The sequence below is a fragment of the Pseudophryne corroboree genome, chromosome 6 (genome assembly GCF_028390025.1).
Source record: "Pseudophryne corroboree isolate aPseCor3 chromosome 6, aPseCor3.hap2, whole genome shotgun sequence".
Lineage (NCBI taxonomy): Eukaryota > Metazoa > Chordata > Amphibia > Anura > Myobatrachidae > Pseudophryne > Pseudophryne corroboree.
Window position 1 is genome coordinate 128,592,595 of NC_086449.1, and position 25,616 is coordinate 128,618,210.

Here is a 25,616-nt window from a genome sequence, read left to right on the forward strand (position 1 = left end):
TGTTTAGTGCCGCCGCTCACCTTGTCAGCAATCGGCGTACGAGGTTACATCCAGAAAATGTGGAGAAGATGATGTTCATTAAAATGAATTATAATCAATTCCTCCGCGGAGACATTGACCAGCAGCAATTGCCTCCACAAAGTACACAGGGAGCTGAGATGGTGGATTCCAGTGGGGACGAATTGATAATCTGTGAGGAGGGGGATGTACACGGTGATATATCGGAGGGTGATGATGAGGTGGACATCTTGCCTCTGTAGAGCCAGTTTGTGCAAGGAGAGATTAATTGCTTCTTTTTTGGGGGGGGGTCCAAACCAACCCGTCATATCAGTCACAGTCGTGTGGCAGACCCTGTCACTGAAATGATGGGTTGGTTAAAGTGTGCATGTCCTGTTTTGTTTATACAACATAAGGGTGGGTGGGAGGGCCCAAGGACAATTCCATCTTGCACCTCTTTTTTCTTTTATTTTTCTTTGCGTCATGTGCTGTTTGGGGAGGGTTTTTTGGATGGGACATCCTGCGTGACACTGCAGTGCCACTCCTAAATGGGCCCGGTGTTTGTGTCGGCCACTAGGGTCGCTAATCTTACTCACACAGTCAGCTACCTCATTGCGCCTCTTTTTTTCTTTGCGTCATGTGCTGATTGGGGAGGGTTTTTTGGAAGGGACATCCTGCGTGACACTGCAGTGCCACTCCTAAATGGGCCCGGTGTTTGTGTCGGCCACTAGGGTCGCTAATCTTACTCACACAGTCAGCTACCTCATTGCGCCTCTTTTTTTCTTTGCGTCATGTGCTGATTGGGGAGGGTTTTTTGGAAGGGACATCCTGCGTGACACTGCAGTGCCACTCCTAAATGGGCCCGGTGTTTGTGTCGGCCACTAGGGTCGCTAATCTTACTCACACAGTCAGCTACCTCATTGCGCCTCTTTTTTTCTTTGCGTCATGTGCTGATTGGGGAGGGTTTTTTGGAAGGGACATCCTGCGTGACACTGCAGTGCCACTCCTAAATGGGCCCGGTGTTTGTGTCGGCCACTAGGGTCACTAATCTTACTCACACAGTCAGCTACCTCATTGCACCTCTTTTTTTCTTTGCGTCATGTGCTGATTGGGGAGGGTTTTTTGGAAGGGACATCCTGCGTGACACTGCAGTGCCACTCCTAAATGGGCCCGGTGTTTGTGTCGGCCACTAGGGTCGCTTATCTTACTCACACAGTCAGCTACCTCATTGCGCCTCTTTTTTTCTTTGCGTCATGTGCTGATTGGGGAGGGTTTTTTGGAAGGGACATCCTGCGTGACACTGCAGCGCCACTCCTAGATGGGCCAGGTGTTTGTGTCGGCCACTAGTGTCGCTTAGCTTAGTCATCCAGCGACCTTGGTGCAAATTTTAGGACTAAAAATAATATTGTGAGGTGTGAGGTATTCAGAATAGACTGAAAATGAGTGGAAATTATGGTTTTTGAGGTTAATAATAATATGGGATCAAAATGACCCCCAAATTCTATGATTTAAGCTGTTTTTTAGGGTTTTTTGAAAAAAACACCCGAATCCAAAACACACCCGAATCCGACAAAAAAAATTCGGTGAGGTTTTGCCAAAACGCGGTCGAACCCAAAACACGGCCGCGGAACCGAACCCAAAACCAAAACACAAAACCCGAAAAATGTCAGGCGCTCATCTCTAGTTTCTAGCCAATTTGGCTCCCAGTGCGAGATTTAAAAATGCGCCCCCCCCCCATTCACATAAGAAAAAATGCGCCCCCCATAGATATAAAGAGGAAAAGTATGTGCGTGCCGCAGGCGCGCGCGCTCCCGACAAGGGGGCGTGGTCTCGTTAAAATAAGTGTGGCTTTGTTAAGATGGGTGTGGCCTCATCTGATCTCATCATCACGCCCACCACAGGATAAAAAAAAAAAAGTCCTCATTTTACACATTACAGCAGGCAAGTGTCCCCATTTTACACAGCACGGTAGGCAAGTGTCCCCATTTTACACATTGCGGCAGGCACGTGCCCCCATTTTACACATTGCGGCAGGAAAGTGTCCCCATTTTACACATTGCGGCAGGCACGTGCCACCATTTTACACAGTACAACAGGCAAGTGTCCCCATTTTACATATTGCGTCAGGCACGTGCCCCCGTTTTACACAGTACGGCAGGCAAGTGTCGCCATTTTACACATTGCGGCAGGAAAGTGTCCCCATTTTACACATTGCGGCAGGAAAGTGTCCCCATTTTACACATTGCAGCAGGCACGTGCCCCCATTTTACACAGCGTGGCAGGCAAGTGACCCCATTTTACACATTGCGGCAGGCACGTGCCCCCATTTTACACATTCTGGCAGGCAAGTGTCCCCATTTTACATATTATGGCAGGCAAGTGTCCCCATTTTACACATTATGGCAGGCAAGTGTCCCCATTTTACACATTATGGCAGGCAAGTGTCCCCATTTTACATATTATGGCAGGCAAGTGTCCCCATTTTACACATTATGGCAGGCAAGTGTCCCCATTTTACACATTATGGCAGGCAAGTGTCAACATTTTACACATTGCGGCAGGCACGTGCCCCCATTTTACATAGTACAACAGACAAGTGTCCCCATTTTACACATTCCGGCAGACAGGTGTCCCCATTTTACACATTCCGGCAGGCAAGTGTCCCCATTTTACACATTCCGGCAGACAAGAGTCCCCATTTTACATATTACGGCAGGCAAGTGTCCCCATTTTACACATTCCGGCAGACAGGTGTCCCCATTTTACACATTCCGGCAGGCAAGCATCCCCATTTTACAAATTCCGGCAGGCAAGCATCCCCATTTTACACATTCCGGCAGACAGGTGTCCCCATTTTACACATTCCGGCAGACAAGTGTCCCCATTTTACACATTCTGGCAGACAAGTGTCCCCACTTTACACATTCCGGCAGACAGGTGTCCCCATTTTACACAGTACGGCAGGTGGTGGTGGGGGGGGGGGGAGAGAGAGAGAGGGAGAGGGGCTGACTTACATTTGAAGCGGTTCTTCCCGCTCTTCAGCCGCCTCTCCCTCGTCTGTGCAGCGCTGGCCGGCTTGGCTCCCCCTTCTCCCTCCTACCGAGTGCCCAGCTCGGGAGGCGGGGTTTCGCGGAATGACGCGATTGCGTCGTGACGTCACTACGCAAATGCGTCATTCCGCGAAACCCCGCCCCCGAGCTGGGCACTCGGGAGGAGAGGGGAGGGGGGTTTGAAAGTGCTCAGGAAGTGCCGTGGCGGGCGCCCCGTGCAGTTGCACGGCTCGCCCGCCGCAAGAAACGGCACTGTGCATATATGCACATAAGTGTAACGCTTGATCATTGCAGCTCAGTCAAAATGCATTATCACACTAGAATCTCGTTATTCAGCATCACTATATATATGGCTTCATAAGCCCATGATATGTACAGAGACCCACCCGATGTTAATAAACACCCTGGCTGAATATATATATAAGGCATTTACCATCAAGGGCATACACCTAATAAGATCCTGTGACAAATTACTATATAGATGCAAAAAATGAAAACAGATCCAGACATTGTCCACTGTATTACCACCGACCCCTAAAATAATAAATGCTACAAATAGCTATTGAGCCCGTGGGACTCATTAAGCCCTCGCGGGTGTACGGTATTAAGCCGGTAGATCCACCGCGCTTCTAGCCTCAACAATTTACCACCGCGATCACCCCCCCTGATGGAAGCAGGGACATGATCTATCATGCAGTATTTTAAAGTGGTCAGGGAATGTCGATATAGGGCAAAATGCCTCGCTACAGGCTGTTTGCTGGATCCCTTGATAATGGCTGCTTTGATAGCGGACCTGTGGGCTACCATGCGTTCCTTGTACATACGTTCAGTCTTCCAGATGTATGACAGCCCACGGGGACAAATCAACTGATACACCACATATCTCGAGGAACATGTAAGCGTGTGGTAAATAAACATGGTTTTTCCCGAATGGGGGTGTTGGAATGTGTCCCCAGGGATCATGAACTGGCATGTGGTACAAGTGCAGCGTATACATCCCCTCTTGCTAAAAGTAGAATATGGGGATGTGTAATTAGTGACATCGGTTTTCACCAAGATATCCCGTAGATTTTTGCTACGCTTATAGCAGGACATCAATTTAGTATCATGTAACCTCAATTCCGGATCCCCCTGAATAATTGGCCATAATTTTTTGGAGATGTTATTGATTCCTGTACTCCCTGCATGGTATTGCACCACCCATGGAATCATGGAGTTACCTTTGTGGTGCGTATGTGATGGATCAACCAGTGTGGTACGATCCACACTGAGCGCTTTGTGTTTGGCAGCTCTAAGTAACGGCATGGGGTAACCCCGCTCCGCAAAATGCTCAATCATTTCTTCCATCTGTACATCAGCAATCGCCGGGTCAGAAGTAATACGTCGGACCCGGAGAAGCTGGGAATATGGTAAGCCCCTTTTGAGTGGCTGTGGATGAGAACTCCTATAGTGCAATACATAAAAATTTCTTTTTGTATGATGGCCACATCTACCTGCAGCTGAAGTGGTGTGCTATGGGGTCCTCTGTGGCCCCGTCATACTCTAACATATTTATGTTTGAAATAGAACATCAGATATTTTTTTCAGACCCCGATGTAGTGAACAGTATCGTTTTTTACTGTCGCTACATTGATGATCTATTCCTGATTTGGCAAGGTTCCAAGGCCAAACTCGAGGAGGTCATCCAGGCTCACAATGTGCTACAGCATTCTATTAAACTCACCTATACTATCAGTGATCATGTTATTAATTACTTGGATGTTCAAATTTCTCTAAACAGGGTTAGGTAGCCACTTCCCTCTATTCTAAACCCACTGATAGAAATAATGTATTGCACTATAGGAGTTCTCATCCACAGCCACTCAAAAGGGGCTTACCATATTCCTAGCTTCTCCGGGTCCGACGTATTACTTCTGACCCGGCGATTGCTGATGTACAGATGGAAGAAATGATTGAGCATTTTGCGGAGAAGGGTTACCCCATGCCGTTACTTAGAGCTGCCAAACACAAAGCGCTCAGTGTGGATCGTACCACACTGGTTGATCCATCACATACGCACCACGAAGGTAACTCCATAATTCCATGGGTGGTGCAATACCATGCAGGGAGTACAGGAATCAATAACATCTCCAAAAAATGATGGCCAATTATTCAGGGAGATACGGAATTGAGGTTACATGATACTAAATTGATGTCCTGCTATAAGCGTAGCAAAAATCTACGGGATATCTTGGTGAAAACCGATGTCACTAATTACACATCCCCATATTCTACTTTTAGCAAGAAGGGATGTATACGCTGCACTTGTACCACATGCCAGTTCATGATCCCTGGGGACACATTTCAACACCCCCAATCGGGAAAAACCATGTTTATTTACCACACGCTTACATGTTCCTCGAGATATGTGGTGTATCAGTTGATTTGTCCCTGTGGGCTGTCATACGTCGGGAAGACCGAACGTATGTTCAAGGAATGCATGGCAGCCCACAGGTCCGCTATCAAAGCAGCCATTATCAAGGGATCCAGCGAACAGCCTGTAGCCAGGCATTTTGCCCTATATCGACATTCCCTGACCACTTTAAAATACCGCATGATAGATCATGTCCCTGCTTCCATCAGGGGGGTGATCGCGGTGGTAAATTGTTGAGGCTGGAAGCGCGGTGGATCTACCGGCTGAATACCGTACACCCGCAAGGACTTAATGAGTCCCACGGGCTCAATAGCTATTTGTAGCATTTATTATTTTAGGGGTCGGTGGTAATACAGTGGACAATGTCTGGATCTGTTTTCATTTTTTGCATCTATATTGTAATTTGTCACAGGATCTTATTAGGTGTATGCCCTTGATGGTAAATGCCTTATATATATATATATTCAGACAGGGTGCTTATTAACATCGGGTGGGTCTCTGTACATATCATGGGCTTATGAAGCCATATATGTAGTGATGCTGAATAACGAGATTCTAGTGTGATAATGCATTTTGACTGAGCTGCAATGATCAAGCTTTACACTTATGTGCATATATGCATAACTTTATGAAGCTACATAGGTGGTGACACCGAGTAGTGTTCCTTTAGTATAATAGCCCACCTTGTAAATGCTTTAATGGTTTAATAATATACTTTGATGCATATGCCTTTAACTAGTATTCTTGCTTGTGGTATGTTTAGATAGTATCATACATGTATGTTATATTTTCAGTGGCCCGGTGCATTGTTTCGTTTATGTTGTCATGGTGATGGGGATCACATCAGCAGGAAGTGACGTAGTGCGCCGTCACTTCCGCCGCGCCGAACGGAGTGGCCGGCGTCCCGCTCGGCACACGTTGTTTCACACAGGGTTATTTACAGCCTTTATAAGGTAAGATTCTAATGTTTTATTGTATACCTGAGGAAAATACCCAAATAAATGCGGCATTGAAACGTCGTACTTTATTATCTGCCTGTCTTAGAGCTTTTATTGGTAAAGTCATTTGGAGTGCCGCGTCTGCTGTCCATCTATATATATATATATACATATATAGTGAACCAATATATAGCGGTGGTTTTTGGTAAAATTATTATTAGTGCTGGGGTAGTGGTGCTCCCAGATGATAGCACAAAAAAGTGGATACAAAAGCTGATTTGCAAGGGCAAAAAACAGAAGCAACTAGAAGTCTTTTCTGGGGAACACTTTTTAGTTATATATAGTGATGAGCGGGTTCGGTTCCTCGGAAACCGAACCCCCCCGAACTTCACACTTTTTACACGGGTCCGAGGCATACTCGGATTCTCCCGTATGGCTCGGTTAACCCGAGCGCGCCCGAACGTCATCATCCCGCTGTCGGATTCTCGCGAGATTCGGATTCTATATAAGCAGCCGCGCGTCGCCGCCATTTTCACTCGTGCATTGGAAATTTTAGGGAGAGGACGTGGCTGGCGTCCTCTCCGTGTATTGTTGATGCAAGCATTTGTGCTTGCTTTACTTATTGCTTAATTGTGGGGACTGGGGAGCAGCTGTATATTAATATAGGAGGAGTACAGTGCAGAGTTTTGCTGATCAGTGACCACCAGTTTTATCCGTTCTCTGCCTGAAAAAACGCTCCTTATCTGTGCTCAGTGTGCTTCATATATCTGTGCTCACACTGCTTAATTGTGGGGACTGGGGAGCAGCTGTATTATATAGGAGGAGTACAGTGCAGAGTTTTGCTGACAGTGACCACCAGTATACGTTGTCTGCCTGAAAAACACTCCATATCTGTGCTCAGTGTGCTGCATATATCTGTGCTCACACTGCTTTATTGTGGGGACTGGGGACCACCAGTATATTATATAGGAGGAGTATAGTGCAGAGTTTTGCTGACCAGTGACCACCAGTTTTATCCGTTCTCTGCCTGAAAAAACGCTCCTTATCTGTGCTCAGTGTGCTTCATATATATGTGCTCACACTGCTTAATTGTGGGGACTGGGGAGCAGCTGTATTATATAGCAGAAGTACAGTGCAGAGTTTTGCTGACAGTGACCACCAGTATACGTTGTCTGCCTGAAAAACACTCCATATCTGTGCTCAGTGTGCTGCTTTATTGTGGGGACTGGGGACCACCAGTATAATATTATATAGGAGGAGTACAGTGCAGAGTTTTGCCGACCAGTGACCACCAGTATACGTTGTCTGCCTGAAAAACACTCCATATCTGTGCTGCATTGTAGACAGTATATAGTAGGAGTACAGTGCATAATTTTGCTGACCACCAGTATATAATATATAGCAGTACGGTACAGAAGGCCACTGCTTTACCTACCTCTGTGTCGTCAAGTATACTATCCATCCATACCTGTGGTGCATTTCAGTTTTGCACAGTTTGTTGACCACCAGTATATAATATATAGCAGTACGGTACAGTAGGCCACTGCTGTACCTACCTCTATGTCGTCAAGTATACTATCCATCCATACCTGTGGTGCATTTCAGTTTTGCACAGTTTGCTGACCACCAGTATATAATATATGGCAGTACGGTACAGTAGGCCACTGCTGTACCTACCTCTGTGTCGTCAAGTATACTATCCATCCATACCTGTGGTGCATTTCAGTTTTGCACAGTTTGCTGACCACCAGTATATAATATATGGCAGTACGGTACAGTAGGCCACTGCTGTACCTACCTCTGTGTCGTCAAGTATACTATCCATCCATACCTGTGGTGCATTTCAGTTTTTCACAGTTTGCTGACCACCAGTATATAATATATAGCAGTTTGGTACAGTAGGCCACTGCTGTACCTACCTCTGTGTCGTCAAGTATACTATTCATCCATACCTGTGGTGCATTTCAGTTTTGCACAGTTTGCTGACCACCAGTATATAATATATAGCAGTACGGTACAGTAGGCCACTGCTGTACCTACCTCTGTGTCGTCAAGTATACTATCCATCCATACCTGTGGTGCATTTCACTTGTGCACAGGATATATAGTAGTAGGCCATTGCTATTGATACTGGCATATAATTCCACACATTAAAAAATGGAGAACAAAAATGTGGAGGTTAAAATAGGGAAAGATCAAGATCCACTTCCACCTCGATGTAAAATCCAAAAAACAAAAGTTCAGTAAAATGACCAGAAACAAATCAAAATTGAAAGCGTCTGATGAGAAGCGTAAACTTGCCAATATGCAATTTATGACACGGAGTGGCAAGGAACGGCTGAGGCCCTGGCCTATGTTCATGGCTAGTGGTTCAGATTCACATGAGGATGGAAGCACTCATCCTCTTGCTAGAAAAATGAAAAGACTAAAGCTGGCAAAAGCACAGCAAAGAACTGTGCGTTCTTCTAAATCAGAAATCCCCAAGGAGAGTCCAATTTTGTCGGTTGCGATGCCTGACCTTCCCAACACTGGACGGGAAGAGCTTGCACCTTCCACCATTTGCACGCCCCCTGCAAGTGCTGGAAGGAGCACCCGCAGTCCAGTTCATGATAGTCAAATTGAAGATGTCACTGTTGAAGTACACCAGGATGAGGATATGGGTGTTGCTGGTGCTGGGGAGGAAATTGACAAGGATGATTCTGATGGTGAGGTGGTTTGTTTAAGTCAGGCACCCGGGGAGACACCTGTTGTCCATGGGACGAATATGGCCATTGACATGCCTGGTCAAAATACAAAAAAAAATCAGCTATTCGGTGTGGAATTATTTCAACACAAATGCAGAAAACAGGTGTCAAGCCGTGTGTTGCCTTTGTCAAGCTGTAATAAGTAGGGGTAAGGGCGTTAACCACCTAGGAACATCCTCCCTTATACGTCACCTGGACCGCATTCATCAGAAGTCAGTGACAAGTTCAAAAACTTTGGGTGACAGTGTAAGGAGTCCACTGACAACTAAATCCCTTCCTCTTGTAACCAAGCTCCTGCAAACCACACCACCAACTCCCTCAGTGTCAATTTCCTCCTTACCCAGGAAAGCCAATAGTCCTGCAGGCCATGTCACTGTCAAGTCTGACGAGTCCTCTCCTGCCTGGGATTCCTCCGATGCATCCTTGAGTGTAACGCCTACTGGTGCTGGCGCTGCTGTTGTTGCTGCTGGGAGTCGATCGTCATCCCAGAGGGGAAGTCGGAAGACCACTTGTACTACTTCCAGTAAGCAATTAAATGTCCAACAGTCCTTTGCGACAGGGGCGTGCAAGAGATGCTGTCAGTGGCCCGAAGAATTGCGGGCCACTTTCGGCATTCAGCCACCGCGTGCTGAAGACTGGAGCACCACCAAACATTCCTGAACCTGCCCTGCCATCATCTGAAGCAAGAAGTGGTAACGAGGTGGAATTCAACCCTCTATATGCTTCAGAGGATGGAGGAGCAGCAAAAGGCCCTTCAAGCCTATACATCTGCCCACGATATAGGCAAAGGAGGGGGAATGCACCTGACTCAAGCGCAGTGGCGAATGATTTCAACGTTGTGCAAGGTTCTGCAACCCTTTGAACTTGCCACACGTGAAGTCAGTTCAGACACTGCCAGCCTTAGTCAGGTCATTCCCCTCATCAGGCTTTTGCAGAAGAAGCTGGAGACATTGAAGGAGGAGCTAAAACAGAGCGATTCCGCTAGGCATGTGGGACTTGTGGATGGAGCCCTTAATTCGCTTAACCAGGATTCACGGGTGGTTAATCTGTTGAAATCAGAGCACTACATTTTGGCCACCGTGCTCGATCCTAGATTTAAAACCTACGTTGTATCTCTCTTTCCGGCAGACACAAGTCTGCAGAGGTTCAAAGACCTGCTGGTGAGAAATTGTCAAGTCAAGCGGAACGTGACCCGTCAACATCTCCTCCTTCACATTCTCCCGCAACTGGGGGTGCGAGGAAAAGGCTAAGAATTCCGAGCCCACCTGCTGGCGGTGATGCAGGGCAGTCTGGAGCGAGTGCTGACATCTGGTCCGGATTGAAGGACCTGCCAACGATTACTGACATGTCGTCTACTGTCACTGCATATGATTCTCTCACCATTGAAAGAATGGTGGAGGATTATATGAGTGACCGCATCCAAGTAGGCACGTCAGACAGTCCGTACGTATACTGGCAGGAAAAAGAGGCAATTTGGAGGCCCTTGCACAAACTGGCTTTATTCTACCTAAGTTGCCCTCCCTCCAGTGTGTACTCCGAAAGAGTGTTTAGTGCAGCCGCTCACCTTGTCAGCAATCGGCGTACAAGGTTACTTCCACAAAATGTGGAGAAGATGATGTTCATCAAAATGAATTATAATCAATTCCTCCGTGGAGACATTCACCAGCAGCAATTGCCTCCAGAAAGTACACAGGGACCTGAGATGGTAGGATCCAGTGGGGACGAATTAATAATCTGTGAGGAGGGGGATGTACACAGTGAAAGGGGTGAGGAATCGGAGGATGATGATGAGGTGGACATCTTGCCTCTGTAGAGCCAGTTTGTGCAAGGAGAGATTGATTGCTTCTTTTTTTTGGTGGGGGCCCAAACCAACCAGTCATTTCAGTCACAGTCATGTGGCAGACCCTGTCGCTGAAATGATGGGTTCGTTAAAGTGTGCATGTCCTGTTTATACAACATAAGGGTGGGTGGGAGGGCCCAAGGACAATTCCATCTTGCACCTCTTTTTTCTTTCATTTTTCTTTGCATCATGTGCTGTTTGGGGACTATTTTTTGAAGTGCCATCCTGCCTGACACAGCAGTGCCACTCCTAGATGGGCCAGGTGTTTGTGTCGGCCACTTGGGTCGCTTAGCTTAGTCACACAGCTACCTCATTGCGCCTCTTTTTTTTTTTTTTGCATCATGTGCTCTTTGGGGACTATTTTTTTGAAGTGCCATCCTGCCTGACACTGCAGTGCCACTCCTAGATGGGCCAGGTGTTTGTGTCGGCCACTTGGGTCGCTTAGCTTAGTCACACAGCTACCTCATTGCGCCTCTTTTTTTCTTTGCATCATGTGCTCTTTGGGGACTATTTTTTTGAAGTGCCATCCTGCCTGACACTGCAGTGCCACTCCTAGATGGCCCAGGTGTTTGTGTCGGCCACTTGTGTCGCTTAGCTTAGCCATCCAGCGACCTCGGTGCAAATTTTAGGACAAAAAATAATATTGTGAGGTGTGAGGTGTTCAGAATAGACTGAAAATGAGTGTAAATTATGGTTATTGAGGTTAGTAATACTATGGGATCAAAATGACCCCCAAATTCTTTGATTTAAGCTGTTTTTGAGGGTTTTTTGTAAAAAATCACCCGAATCCAAAACACACCCGAATCCGATAAAAAATTTTCAATGAGGTTTTGCCAAAACGCGTCCGAATCCAAAACATGGCCGCGGAACCGAATCCAAAACCAAAACACAAAACCCGAAAAATGTCCGGTGCACATCACTAGTTATATAGAGAATGAATAAAATGTAACTTTTATTATGATCACATTAAAAAGGCCTTCAGCCCCCACTCAGATGTCAGTGCTGTCACTTAGCCATTTGTGAACTGCGGGATGTCTTTGCGGTGTGCGTGCATGAACCAGCAGTGACTAAAGCCACATACTATATAAGGGAAATGGCATGTGGACTGCTATTACTGTATATACACAAATAAAATACTTAAAACTCTCTAGAAATCAGAGGCTTGGATTTTGATGTTATAAATTTCACAATGTCCACTTGATTCAATATTGGACCGGCTGGATTCAGCGTTTTAGACTTTAATTGCATTCATGTGTCTTCAATTCATTAGTGTCCCGAAAAATGTGTGCACACATATATTGATTCAGAATAGGTAATTACCATAGACAATTAGCTTTTTAATCACCTCTTAAGATCAGTCTGTTTAGGACCATCCCGATTTAAAAGACTCCCTCTGCTGGTGCTCGTCCGTTAAATGCAGAATATCTGGAGACGATATCCACGGGAATTCATCCGTTGACATATAGAGGGCCCTACATTGAGAGCTTCTATAAGTCGACATTAGAGCAATTTAGGGAGATGTGCCAAAAGTCAGAGAAACAATCGTTAAAGGACAATTTGAGCACTCAGGAACGATCAGCTCTTAAAACCATGAAGGGTGACCCCTCCTTGACCATTAAACAAGCTGACAAGGGCGGTGGGATTGTGGTAATGGATACAGTGATGTATTTGGCTGAAGCCAATAGACAATCAGACAACGTCCACCTGTATTCAAGATTAACCCACAATCCCACCGCCCAGTTCCAGAAAGAACTGAAAATCTTATTAAATAGGGCAGTAGATTTGGGCGCTATATCCAGAGAAACTCAATGTTTTTTGTTCTGTGATAATTCTGTAATTCCTACATATTACTGCTTACCAAAAGTGCATAAAACTTTAATTAATCCACCGGGAAGACCCATTATCGCGGGGGTGGATTCACTGAGGAGTAATTTATCTTTTTTTATAGATAGTTTTTTACAGGGATATGTTGTTGAACTAAAATCACACATTAAGGATACTACACATTTTTTAAATTTAATTAGAAATATCAAATGGCAGCCAACTTATTGTTTCATCACATGTGATGTAGAATCACTATATTCTAACATTGAGCACCAACTGGGGATTGATGCAGTTGCATTTTATTTGCTAAGAGACCCTAATGTAGGGGAAGAACTGCGGTGGTTGATTTTGGAGAGTATTAGATTTATACTCCAACACAATTATTTTATTTTTGATAAACGGTATTATTTACAGACTAGGGGGACGGCCATGGGAACCAGGTTCGCTCCGAGCTTCGCCAACCTATTTATGAGGCGGTTCGAGGAACAACATGTTTGGGCCGGCGACCTCGGGGCGAACCTGGTTCTTTATGGCCGTTTCATTGATGATTTATTTTTCATTTGGGAGGGGAGCACTGAATCAGCAGAGTTATTTGTTGCTAGTTTGAACTGCAACAATTTTGGTTTGAAATTTACGGGGTACTGCCACCCCACACAGGTAACTTTTCTGGATATAGCACTTAAGGTCAAAAATTAGATCATTATAACGAGTACTTTTGTCAAGGAGGTGGATCAAAATCGATATTTACACTACAAGAGTAGTCATTTACAACGATGGAAGGATAATATACCGAAGGGCCAGTTCCTTCGGATCAAAAGTAATTGTTCCACTAAGGAAGGAGCGAGAGAACAGATGGAATCTCTTTATGGGGCATTTCTCATTCAGGGGTATCCGAAATCTGTTCTTGATCAGGCTTTGAAAGAAGTGGACGGTCTGGAAAGAGATATCTTATTAGATACTACTAGAAATAACTCTAGGAAGAAAAACAATAAAATGATGGACAGGACAACAATGTTTGTAACTAAGTATAATACTAGTGCATATGAGATTAAGAAGATCATTAAGAAGAATTCCTCTATCCTTAAGTTAGATGAAATACTGAACTCCAATGTAATGCTTAGTGAACAGGTAATATTCCGGAAGTCAGATAGTTTGAAATCTGCACTAGCTCCGAGCTTTTTTAAAAGATCGTGTGAAAAATCCATGGCTCCAGATGTGCAAGGTGGACAAATAAATACATGGATACCCAAACCACCATTAGGGTTCCATAAGTGTGGTAGAACAAATTGTGTAACATGCAAACACACAAAAAAGAAAACGACACAATTTATTTCATCTGTATCAGGAGAAAAGTTTAATATTAAAAGTTTTTTGAACTGTAGATCCATGTATGTTATCTATGTCTTACAGTGTGGATGTGGAGCACAGTACGTGGGGCGCACCACTCGGGCACTCCACGTTAGATTTATGGAACATAAAAGACAGATAGATAAGAAAGTAGGGAATACTTACCTATATCGCCATATTCTGGAATGTGATGAAGGGAAAAGTGAAAATATACTTATTATGGCCACTGAACAGGTGGCGGTAACTAGTAGAGGAGGTGATAGGTTTAGAAGGTTGTGCAAAAAAGAGGCCTTCTGGATTTTTAACCTTAAAACCTTGATTCCGCAGGGTCTTAATGATACAGTTGAGTTAAACAAAATTTAAGATCCAACATTTAATGTATACAAATGATATTCTTGACACATACAGAACTGAATAGGTATGGGTTAATGTATAGTTCCTTATGATGCTGGGATTTGGAGATGGAGACTATATGTATTTTTATGGTGATATGAAGGGAGTGTAATTATGAAGTTAAACCACAAGATGGAGCGGTGTGATTAAAATTGAAATTAAAAATTAATCCCTTTATTATTTATTAATATTTGTTATATGTATATATAATAAAATATATTAGTTTATTATTATTATTTTTATGTAGGGTTATAGTTGTATTGTTGTTAGGATGTGGAACTATGCACAGTGTATATATGAGAAAAATATCCTAAATGAAGTATGGATTGTTTGGAATTATGATCCAGTTTAATATAACTATGTGTAGTAAATTTCACTGGAGCCTAGCACAACTAATTATGCCACATATAGATAATTATTGTTTTAAAACGAGGCTTGGATATGATATTATTGATTATATAAGTAAGAGAAGTAGACATGACTTCCGGGTGTGAAAATGAGGCTTGGATCCCGTGGTCTAACTAGACGTAACAAAATGGCCACCGGAGTCTATTTAAAGTGTAAAACAGGAATGAGGCTTGGAACGCACGTCTGAGTGCGCATGCGCGAATGGCCGCGGGAACTACAAATGAGGGTGGCTATATATAGTGAACCTTTGGAAGATGGTCATTCGAACTGAGGAAGCCGCTGAACGTGTTTGGAAGGCGGAGAAACGCGTTTTCGAAGTGACCACTATCATCAGTGACGATCACCTCCCACTCGTTTATATGATCACCGGCTTGTGGCTATGATTTACAGCCAGTTTACCTGCAATTACGGTTAGTCACCAGCAGAGGGAGCCGGAGTGCTGTGGATGAATTCCCGTGGATATCGTCTCCAGATATTCTGCATTTAACGGACGAGCACCAGCAGAGGGAGTCTTTTAAATCGGGATGGTCCTAAACAGACTGATCTTAAGAGGTGATTAAAAAGCTAATTGTCTATGGTAATTACCTATTCTGAATCAATATATGTGTGCACACATTTTTCGGGACACTAATGAATTGAAGACACATGAATGCAATTAGTGTCTAAAACGCTGAATCCAGCCGGTCCAATATTGAATCAAGTGGACATTGTGAAATTTATAACATCAAAATCCAAGCCTCTGATTTCTAGAGAGTTTTAAGTATTTTATTTGTGTATGTGGAGCATTTATAATAGAAGCTCCCAGTATACATAATACGTATTTAATGTATGTCAATTATGCTGCAGCATTGTATGTTAATAAATTATGATTTATGTATTTTTTATCTTAAACAATAGTTTGCCATTGTAATTATTTTTAATTGTCTCCTATAATTAGTGAGGATAGCGCTCCTGATTTCTACAGGGGGTTACACCTGTGTAGATAGTTTGTGTTTTTGTTCAATATAGGGATTGCAATTATCCCCGTATTAGGAGCAGCAGTCCTCACTATTATTTAAATCTCCTTCGGTCCAGCAGGTACTGGCGCCAGAGAGTATATACACCTGTCCATACAAATTCAGTGTGGGGGCGGTTGTATATACATCCAGTACTATATATTACTGTATATGATTGATATTTGTTGTTGACATTTGTTGTAAATAGGTAACGTACAGTTTGTTAACAGACCACAGAAGTAATATTTAATCAACCTCACTGTCCTAATCCACATCTAATGCATCACAATTTATTTTGGTACACTTCCAGCAAATAGATATTGCTTTTGTGGAATGTTCTCATAGAAACTGCATGTATGTAATGTGAAAAGGATCACATACTGTACACTGGATAAAATACAAGCAGCTTCCTTTATTTTTAACACTCAGAAGGATAGCCTCAGGTAAATAAATATTCAGCAGCATAGACTTCACATCATGGCAGTTCACAAATCAGAGGCAAGTTATTCACAGGTTATAGACACATTGGTAGTACATGCCAAATGGCTGCCTATCATAAACCCCACACCCCCAGTCCTATGGTCCAGCATCGGAAGCAATGTGTCCCTACACTGAACACATATTTAAAGGCAGATAACTGGTGCTGTTAATTAATTAGCCTAGCTTCTGGCTGACACCTGATTAAGGCAAAACCTGGACTGGACCCTTTAGTCCTGCTTCTGCTCTAAAGCTGAGAAATCCTGCTGTTCCACATTAACTTCATGTGAAAGTATGCTGTTCCTGCCACACTCCTCCCTCTTAGCTTCAACCACCCTGGTGAAGCTAAGAACTTTTCAGGTGAGCTCCCTGCCTCACCCATATCTATTTGTGCCATCCATCTGAGCACACATCCCTCTACCATTTTCCAGAGTTCACCTTCTTTCCCCTCTTCCTCCTCCTCCCCTTGCTTTACCATAGGGTTGTCTGGTGGTCTGGGACCCACAAAACTTTTGGAAAGGGCATCAGCATTGAGGTGCTGATTCCTTGGACGATACTGCACCTCAAATTTGAATGGCTATAAGGCCAAAAATCAGCGGGTCACACAAGCATTCACTTCTTTGTTCGTGTGAATCCACTGTAATTAGAAAGAACTCCCGCCCCAATAAATAATATTTTAATGAGTCTACTGCCCACTTAATTGCCAAACACTCCTGTTCTACAGTTTAGTACTTGCTTTCTCTGGGCAGCAATTTTGGGCTAAGGTAGAGGATGGATTTTTCTTCCCCTTTTGCCACCTGGGAAAGGACTGGCCCTAACCCTGTCCCCACAGTATCGGTCTGCAGCACATATGGTTATTAGAAATCAGGAACTTGCAAAACAGGCTAAGCACACAAAGCTAAGCAGTCTCTGCCAGCCTAGACCATATTATGTTGTCTGGGGACTGTTTTTTAAGACACTCAATTAGTGGAGCTGCTCTAGTAGCAAAATCCCATAAGATCCTGCAGTAATAGCCCGTCAGACCAAGAAATGTCCTGAGTTGGGACTTACATTTGGTCTTAGGCCAAGTGAGGACCGCTTCCACCTTACTGGGCTAAGGTTTAACTTGTCCTATGCCTACAACATATTCCAAGTACTTCACCTCCACCATACTAATGGCAAATTTCTCAGAGTTGGCGGTGATCCCATTTGCTCTTAGAGATTGGAACACTGCCTCTACCCTTGGAAGGTGTGACTCCCGCTAACTCATGCAGAAGCACCAATAAGGATGCTCACTGGCCCTTCAGGGACTGAGAGATAATTATTTGTCTCCTAATGAACATGGGGGCAGATGTATTGACCTGGAGAAGGCATAAGGAAGTGATAAACCAGTGATATGTGCAAGGTGATAAAAGCACCAGCCAATCAGCTCCAATATGTAAATTAACAGTTAGGATCTGATTGGCTGGTGCCTTTATCACCTTGCTCATATCACTGGTTTATCACTTCCTTATGCCTTCTCCAGGTTAATACATCTGCCCCATTATACTTTATTTTAGCAGTCATGCAACACTTGTTTCAGCATTGCAAGATTGTGTCACAAATTAAGAACTTAAAGCACATTGTGCTGCCATAAAGAGTAAATCAAATATCTGCTGTAGTACAGTAAAAAAAAATAAAAAAAAAAAATAGACAATTTGGATCACAATCAGAAAAAGTTCAGGTCAAGGTCCAGCTAACAGAGCTACTTTCTAATGCAGCAAAATTTGAACTCAAAAGACTTCCCATAAGTCATACAGTTCTGGAGCAAGTTATCACAAGAGCACTGGCTGCAGCTGCAGCTTTGAGTGCTAGGGTTTCCATAGTAATTGCCATGCGGCCGAGACCTGGCTGTCAGCACAGTGCAAGGAGAGAGCTACTCACCCTAATGACCAGGAAACCCTGTGCCTCCAGTAGTAGCATGCACTGGAAGAGATATAAAGGGGTAGCCAGCTGATCATGAAGCACTTTTCTCCTAAGGTGGCTGATTGGAGGTTGGATCTGTACAGATGTGTCCTCATACATCATTACTGCAGTCACACCAAACAGCCCCTCTCTGCGCACTAGTTTCCCTGAGACTCTGCTATCGTTGAGCATCTTTTTTTGCTGCAAATGTAACACAAAGACTAGGGTACATCAGGAGTCTGATTAAATTGATATGTGACACTTGTATATCTGTATAAAGACTAAGGGGTCTATTTACTAAGCCTTGGATGGAGGTAAAGTGGACGGAGATAAAGTACCAGCCAATCAGCTCCTAACTACTATACTACTATGGGTTTGAAAAATAACAGTTAGGAGCTGACTGGCTGTTACTTTATCTCTGTCCACTTTATCTCCACCAAAGGCTTAATAAATAGACCCCCTCAGTCACACACAATATACAGGTATTGTGTATCAAATAAATTAGCACAGTCTTCTGGTCAGTCCTAGTCACATCGAAGCTGTAACTAAGACGCATTTCTGGCAAATAAAGCCCGCCATTGCTAGTAGAGTTGCACAGGACATGGTGACTCCCTTGTGCCAGGCATCTCATGCTGAAAGAATTATTGAGGCTGGATATATGAGGAGACATCTGTATCAGAAGTGCGGAGCTCAATCCAAAGAGTCTATCCAGCAAATACAGAGAGGCAGTGCCTAAGCACCTTAAAGAGGGTCTGGAAAGCTGACACACTTCAGTATCTAGTGGAAATCATCAGTCAAGTGATGACAGCCAGTCTTGATCTAGGTGAGATCTGCTGATGGAGTCTTCTAGAGATGGAGCTATTGCTCTTAGATGGTGATGACCACAAAGGATGGAAGCAGCTTCAGGAAATGTTCTGTCTTCATTTTGTATAACCGTCAATTAATTAGAGAAGAGGGCTTCAGAATTTCTTGAAATAAATCAGTAAAAGGGTCATCAGACTCCTCTTTATGAAGAGCTACCTAGGGTGGCCAATCCCGGACCATTTTTTCAATCCCGGGAATCGGGATTGATAAATGATCAATCCAGGGATTCCTGGGATACCCGGGATTGGCTTCTTTTCAATGTGTCCCACCATTCCTGCCCTGCCCAGCCCAGATAACTCACACTAATCAGGATGGGAGGAAGGGTGGGCAACTTGTTGTGAGGTGCGAGGCAGTGCAGGGTGGCGGCTGGCTGCACAGAATGACCTCTGACTTCACGTCATGTTGCGCAGTGCGCACAGCCAGGGTGAGGGGGAGCTGAGCAGGGTGAGCCGGGCAGTGCCTGAGCCCCCTGAGGAGGCTCAACACTGCATGGAATAGAAAATCTAAGGTGGTGGCAACCCTAGAACTACCCGTAGACCAATGTTCAAGCATACCTTTATATAAATGCAAATTAGGTACACCAAAGCCTGTTAATTTCCGTTTCAAAAGAGAAGCTACCTTTTGGTTACCTCATAATAAGACTGCAGAATGCCAAGGGCCAAGGGCCCCGTCTAATACAATTAACAACAGAAAACACTAAGTATTGGCAGCTGTTATATGATCAAATGGGAGAGTGAGACAGAAAAATGTATGTATAATCCCCCTTCTCTAACCCCCCCTCTCTATATGGTATCTAAAGTAACATTTTAGCCAGTAAGGAGGATTACTGTATGTTGCTGATCCAAATATAAACACAAGTTCATTTAAGAGAGTATGTTTTTATTCTGTGCGTACCCCAGAATCAAGCTTACACAACTGTGGGCAATGCAGTCATATGATTTACAGTCCCATCTCCACTTGTGTAAGCAGGCTGTAACTCAATGAGAACATTCAGATGAAATTGAAGGCTATACAGTGTCAAAAATATAGTACATGCAGGGGTGTAGCCAGAACTTTGTGGGCCCCATAGCAACATTTTGAAAGGGCCCCTTTCCCAATGCTTCTAGAGAGACACCTCTCCACAGCAGTTGTTAATTTTATGCCCCATAATAGTATCCTAGTTCATTTACTGAACCATAATAGTGCTGTAGTTAATGTTATGCCCCATAACAGTGCCCTAGTTTAATTGTATAAACCATACAGTAGTAGTGCCTTAGTTAATATTATGTCACCTTGCAGGACTGCCAGTACACATTATGCAACACAATACCCATAATTCACATTATGACAGTGTCCCCACTTCATATTTTGCCTAATTTCATATTACAGTACGGAACATTATAATGCCCTCCAGTTCATTTTATACCACATTACAATGAGCAGATACAGGGGCATAGCTAGATATATTGCAGGCCCCAAGGCAAAAGTTTGTAAGGGCCCCTAAGTATCAACCAATGGTGAAAAATGTTTATAACACATGTTACTTTGACAGGGAAAGTGGGCACATATCAGCTCTGGGCCCCATAGCAGCTGCACTCCCTGCACCTATGGTAGCTACTATAGAAATACGAAAATAGAAGAAAGATAACCCTGGTAGGGAGCACTCTATATCCAGAATCAGTGGCTTAAATAGCACAGAAGAAAAATATTAAAAGTTAATTTTTATTAGGCATGCGTTAAAAATTGTGCTTAATTAAATAAGAGTATATATGATCATTAGTGAAAATTTCATAGATAATTAGTCCTATATACCTGACAAATCATTCAGGAATACATGAGGGTCCGTACTCACAATGATCCCCTTTCAATACGCTACATCTTGAGGTCCGTATCCTACAAAACCTGGTCTTCCCAGGTGGTCACCCAACAAGTACTGACCAGGCCCACCACTGTTTTGCTTCCAAGATCAGATGAGATCGGGCTTGCGTAGTGGGGTATTATAGTAGGAAAAGGTTAGGCCAAAGTCATAAAAAGTGCCAATAGTACACGAGGCCTCCTACTCTAGTTGACTTAATAATTATAGGATAAAGATGTATTTTTGACTAAAAAGTGACCATCATCAGTTAGATAGTAGCCCATATATTATGGGTCAAAAAGATTTGTTTGAATCGTACAGTAGGTCACAATGAGTTAGTTCTCTGTGGTAATGTTCTTTTAACGTATGTATTGTAATATTGTTTACTAATATAAACACATAGTAGATATGATGAGGTATGAGGCACCTATACCTCAATTTGATTATCCTAACAAGATAAATATAGCACCTGGAGCCCCTGGTGCGTTTATGTTGCTAGTCCTCTGCATTAACTTTAATTTACTGCATTGATACATAGCGTACTGATGGAAAGAAGAAGGTAAAAGATGGTTTGGATACAGGAAAAAACCTCCCTTCTGCTGTTCTTTCGTCTTGCCCTTCGGTATTGAAAGAAGAATAAGAGAGGGTAGGCCCCTCAACAAGGCCAGAAAGAAGAAAGAGGAGTTATCAAGCTAGTGGGACCAAAACAATTAACCCCTGATGCCAAAGCAAGGCAGTGCAGGGGAAAGAAATTGGATTGTTGTCCCTCATGCGGTACACTCCTGAGAGGCGAGAGAAGGAGGGTAATGCAATATTTGACAGGGAAAGTGGGCCCATCTCAGCTCTGCACTCCCTGAACCTATGGTAGCTATGACTTCAGCATACAGTATGTATAAATATGCATGCTTCTCAGGTGCAAAAATAGCTAAAATCACAGTTTTTGGGGGTAATATTGATCCTATGGTATTATTAACCTCAATAACATTAATTTCCACTCGTTTCCAGTCTATTCTGAACACTGAACACCTCACAATATTGTTTTTAGGCCAAACTTTTGTACCAAGATCATTGGATGACTAAGCTAAGCGCCCCCAGTGGGTGGCACAAACACCTGGCCAATCTAGGAGTGGCACTGCAGTGTCAGACAGAATGGCACTTTTAAAAACTAGGCCCCAAAGAGCACCTAATGCAAAGAAGAAAAAGAGGTGCAATAAGGTAGCTGGATGACTAAGCTGAGTGACCCAAGTGGGCGGCACAAACACCTGGCCCATCTTTTAAAAATTAGGCCCCAAAGAGCACATAATGCAAAGAAAAAATGAAGAGGTGCAAGATGGAATTGTCCTTGGGCCCTCCCACCCACCCTTATGTTGAATAAACAGGACAAGCACACTTTAACACACCTATCATTTCAGCGACAGGGTCTGCCACACGACTGTGGCTCAAATGATTGGTTTGGTTGGGCCCCCACAAAAAAAAGCAATTAATCCCCCAACCAAAAAAGATACAATTCATCTCTCCTTGGCCCTAACTCCGAGTTGATCGCTTGCTAGCTGTTTTTTCGCAGAGCAGCGATCAGATAGTTGACGCCTCTAGGGGAGTGTATTTTCGCTTTGCAAGAGTGCGAACGCTTGTGCAGCCGAGCAGGACGAAAAGGTTTCTTGCAGTTTCTGAGTAGGTCTGAACTTACTCAGCCCTTGTAATTACTTCAGCCTCTCCTGTCCCGGAACTGACGTCAGACACCCGCCCTGCAAACACTTGGACACGCCTGCGTTTTCCCTACCACTCCCAGAAAACGGTCAGTTGACACCCATAAACGCCCTCTCCTGTCAATCTCCTTGTGATCGGTTGTGCGAATGGATTAGTCGCTAGAAGCATTGCACAGCAACGATGCTGTATGTACCCGTACGACGCGCGTGCGCATTGCGGTGCATATGTATGCGCGGTAGTAACCTGATCGCTGCGATGCGAAAATGACCCCCCCTTGCACAAACTGGCTTCACAGAGGCAAGATGTCGTCCTCATCCTCTGATTCCTCACTCCTTTCACTGTGTACATCCTCCTCCCCACAGAGTATTAATTCATCCCCACTGGAATCCACCATCACAGGTCCGTTTGTACTTTCTAGAAGCAATTGCTGGTACATGTCTTCCTGGAGGAATTTATAAATCTTTTTGATGAACATCATCTTCTCCACATTTTGTGGAAGTAACCTCCTATGCCTATGCCTATCGCTGACAAGGTTACCGGCTGCACTAAACACTCTTTTGGAGTACACACTGGAGGGGGGGGGGGGCAACTTAGGTAAAATAAACCCAGTTAGTGCAAGGGCATCCAAACTGCCTCTTTATCCTGCCAGTATACATAGTCAGGTGCATTCTCCCTACTTTACCTACTGTATATCGTAAGTTGATGTATAGGCTTTAATGGCCTTTTGCTGCTTCTCCATCCTCTGAAGCATATAGAGTGTTGAATTCCACCTCGTTACCACCTCTTGCTTCAGGTGATGGCAAGTCAGGTTCAGGAGTGTTTGCTGGTGCTCCAGTCTTCTGCACACGGTGGCTGAATGTCAAAAGTGGCCCACAATTGTTCGGGCCACCGACAACATCTCCTGCACACCCCTGTCATTTTTCAAAAAATTCTGCACAACCAAATTAATTGTATATGCAAAACATGGGACGTGACAAAGGACTGTTGGACAGTCAATTGCTTAGTTGAAGTAGTACAAGTGGTCTTCTGACTTCCCCTCTAGGATGATGATCGACTCCCAGCAGCAACAACAGCAGCAGCAGTAGGCGTATCTTTAAAGCATCCTCCGGGGTAATCCCGGTTAGGAGAGGACTCGTCAGTCATGCCAGTGACATGGCCTGCAGAACTACTGACGTTCCTGACTGAAGAGGAAATTGACATTGAGGGAGTTAGTGGTGTGGCTTGCAGGAGCTTGGGTACAAGAGGAAGAAGGGATTTAGGTGTCACTGGACTGCTTACGCTCTTACCCAAAGTTTATGAACTTGGCAATGACTTCTGATGAATGCACAGCAGGTGACGTATAAGGGAGGATGTTCCTAGGTGGTTAACGTCCTTACACCTACTTATTACGGCTTGATAAAGGCAACACACGGCTTAACACCTGTTGTCCAGATGTGTGGAAAAATAATTCCACACCGAAAAGGTGACTTTTTTGGTATTTTGTCTAGGCATGACAATGGGCTTATTCATCCCACAGATAACAACTGTCTCCACCAGTGCCTGATTTAAACAAACTACATCACCATCAAAATCCTTCTCGTCAACTTCCTCCTCAGATCCAGGATCACCCATATACTCAACCTGGTTTACTTCAACAGTGACATCTTCAATTTGAATAACAAAAACTAGTTCCAGCACTTGCAGAGGGTGTGCAAATGGTGGAAGGAGCCACATCTTCCCATCCAGAGTTGTGAAGGTCAGGCATCGCAACCGCCAACACACTTGGACTCTTCTTGGGGATTTGTGATACCATCTTAGAATGCACAGTTCTTTGCTGTGCTTTTGCCAACTTAACTCTTTTCATTTCTCTAGAAGAATGATGAGGGCTTCCATCATCATGTGAAGCTGAACCACTAGTCATGAACATAGGCCAGGGCCATAGCCGTTCCTTGCCACTCCATGTCGTAAATGGCATATTCACAAGTTTACGTTTCTCCTCAGACAATTTAAATATTTTTTTTTGTCATATTACTGAACTTTAACTTTTTGGATTTTACATGCCCTCTACTATGACATTGGGCATCGGCATTGGCAGATGACGTTGATGGCATTTCATCATCTATGTCATGACTAGTGGCATCAGCTTCAGCACTAGGAGGAAGTGGTTCTTGAACTTTCCCCATTTTATCCTCCAAATTTTTGTTCTCCATTATTTTTCTGGCGTTATATACCAATATGTGGCACAGGAGAGTGTACCCCTACACCACACAGGGTAAACCCTGTAAAAGTTATTTGGATTAAATATTAATAACCACTTTAATTGGAGTAAATAATATACAGCATAGAACAGCACCACTGGACTTACAGTATACGGCAGTACTGCTGGACATATACGGCAGCACCACTGGACTGGAATTATACTTCAGCACAACTGGACTGGACTTATATGGCAGCACCACTGGACTGGACTTATACGGCAGCACCACTGGACTGGAGTTATACAGCAGCACCACTAGACTGGAGTTATACAACAGCACCAGTGGACTGGACTTATACAGCAGCACCACTGGATTTATGGCAGCACAGGACAACACCACTGGAGTGACTGGACTGATGCAGCACAAGACACCACCACTGGACTAATGCAGCACAAGACAGCACCACTGGACTGAACTTATACAACACCACTAAACTTACATGGCAGTAATGCTGGAGTTATACAGCAGTACCCCTGGACTTATACGGCATTACCACTGGACTTCTACGGCAGTACCGCTGGACTTATATGGCAGCACCACTGGACTGGACATATACCGCAGCACCACTGGACTGGACTTATACATCACCACTGGACTTATATGGCAGTTCCGCTGGACTTATACA

The 25,616-nt window shown here is 44.1% G+C and overlaps 1 pseudogene; it reads right to left on the bottom strand.

Annotated features, from left to right (window-relative positions):
- Window positions 1-21,082: 21,082 nt before the first annotated feature.
- Window positions 21,083-21,200, bottom strand: LOC134937557 (5S ribosomal RNA; annotated as a pseudogene).
- Window positions 21,201-25,616: the final 4,416 nt, after the last annotated feature.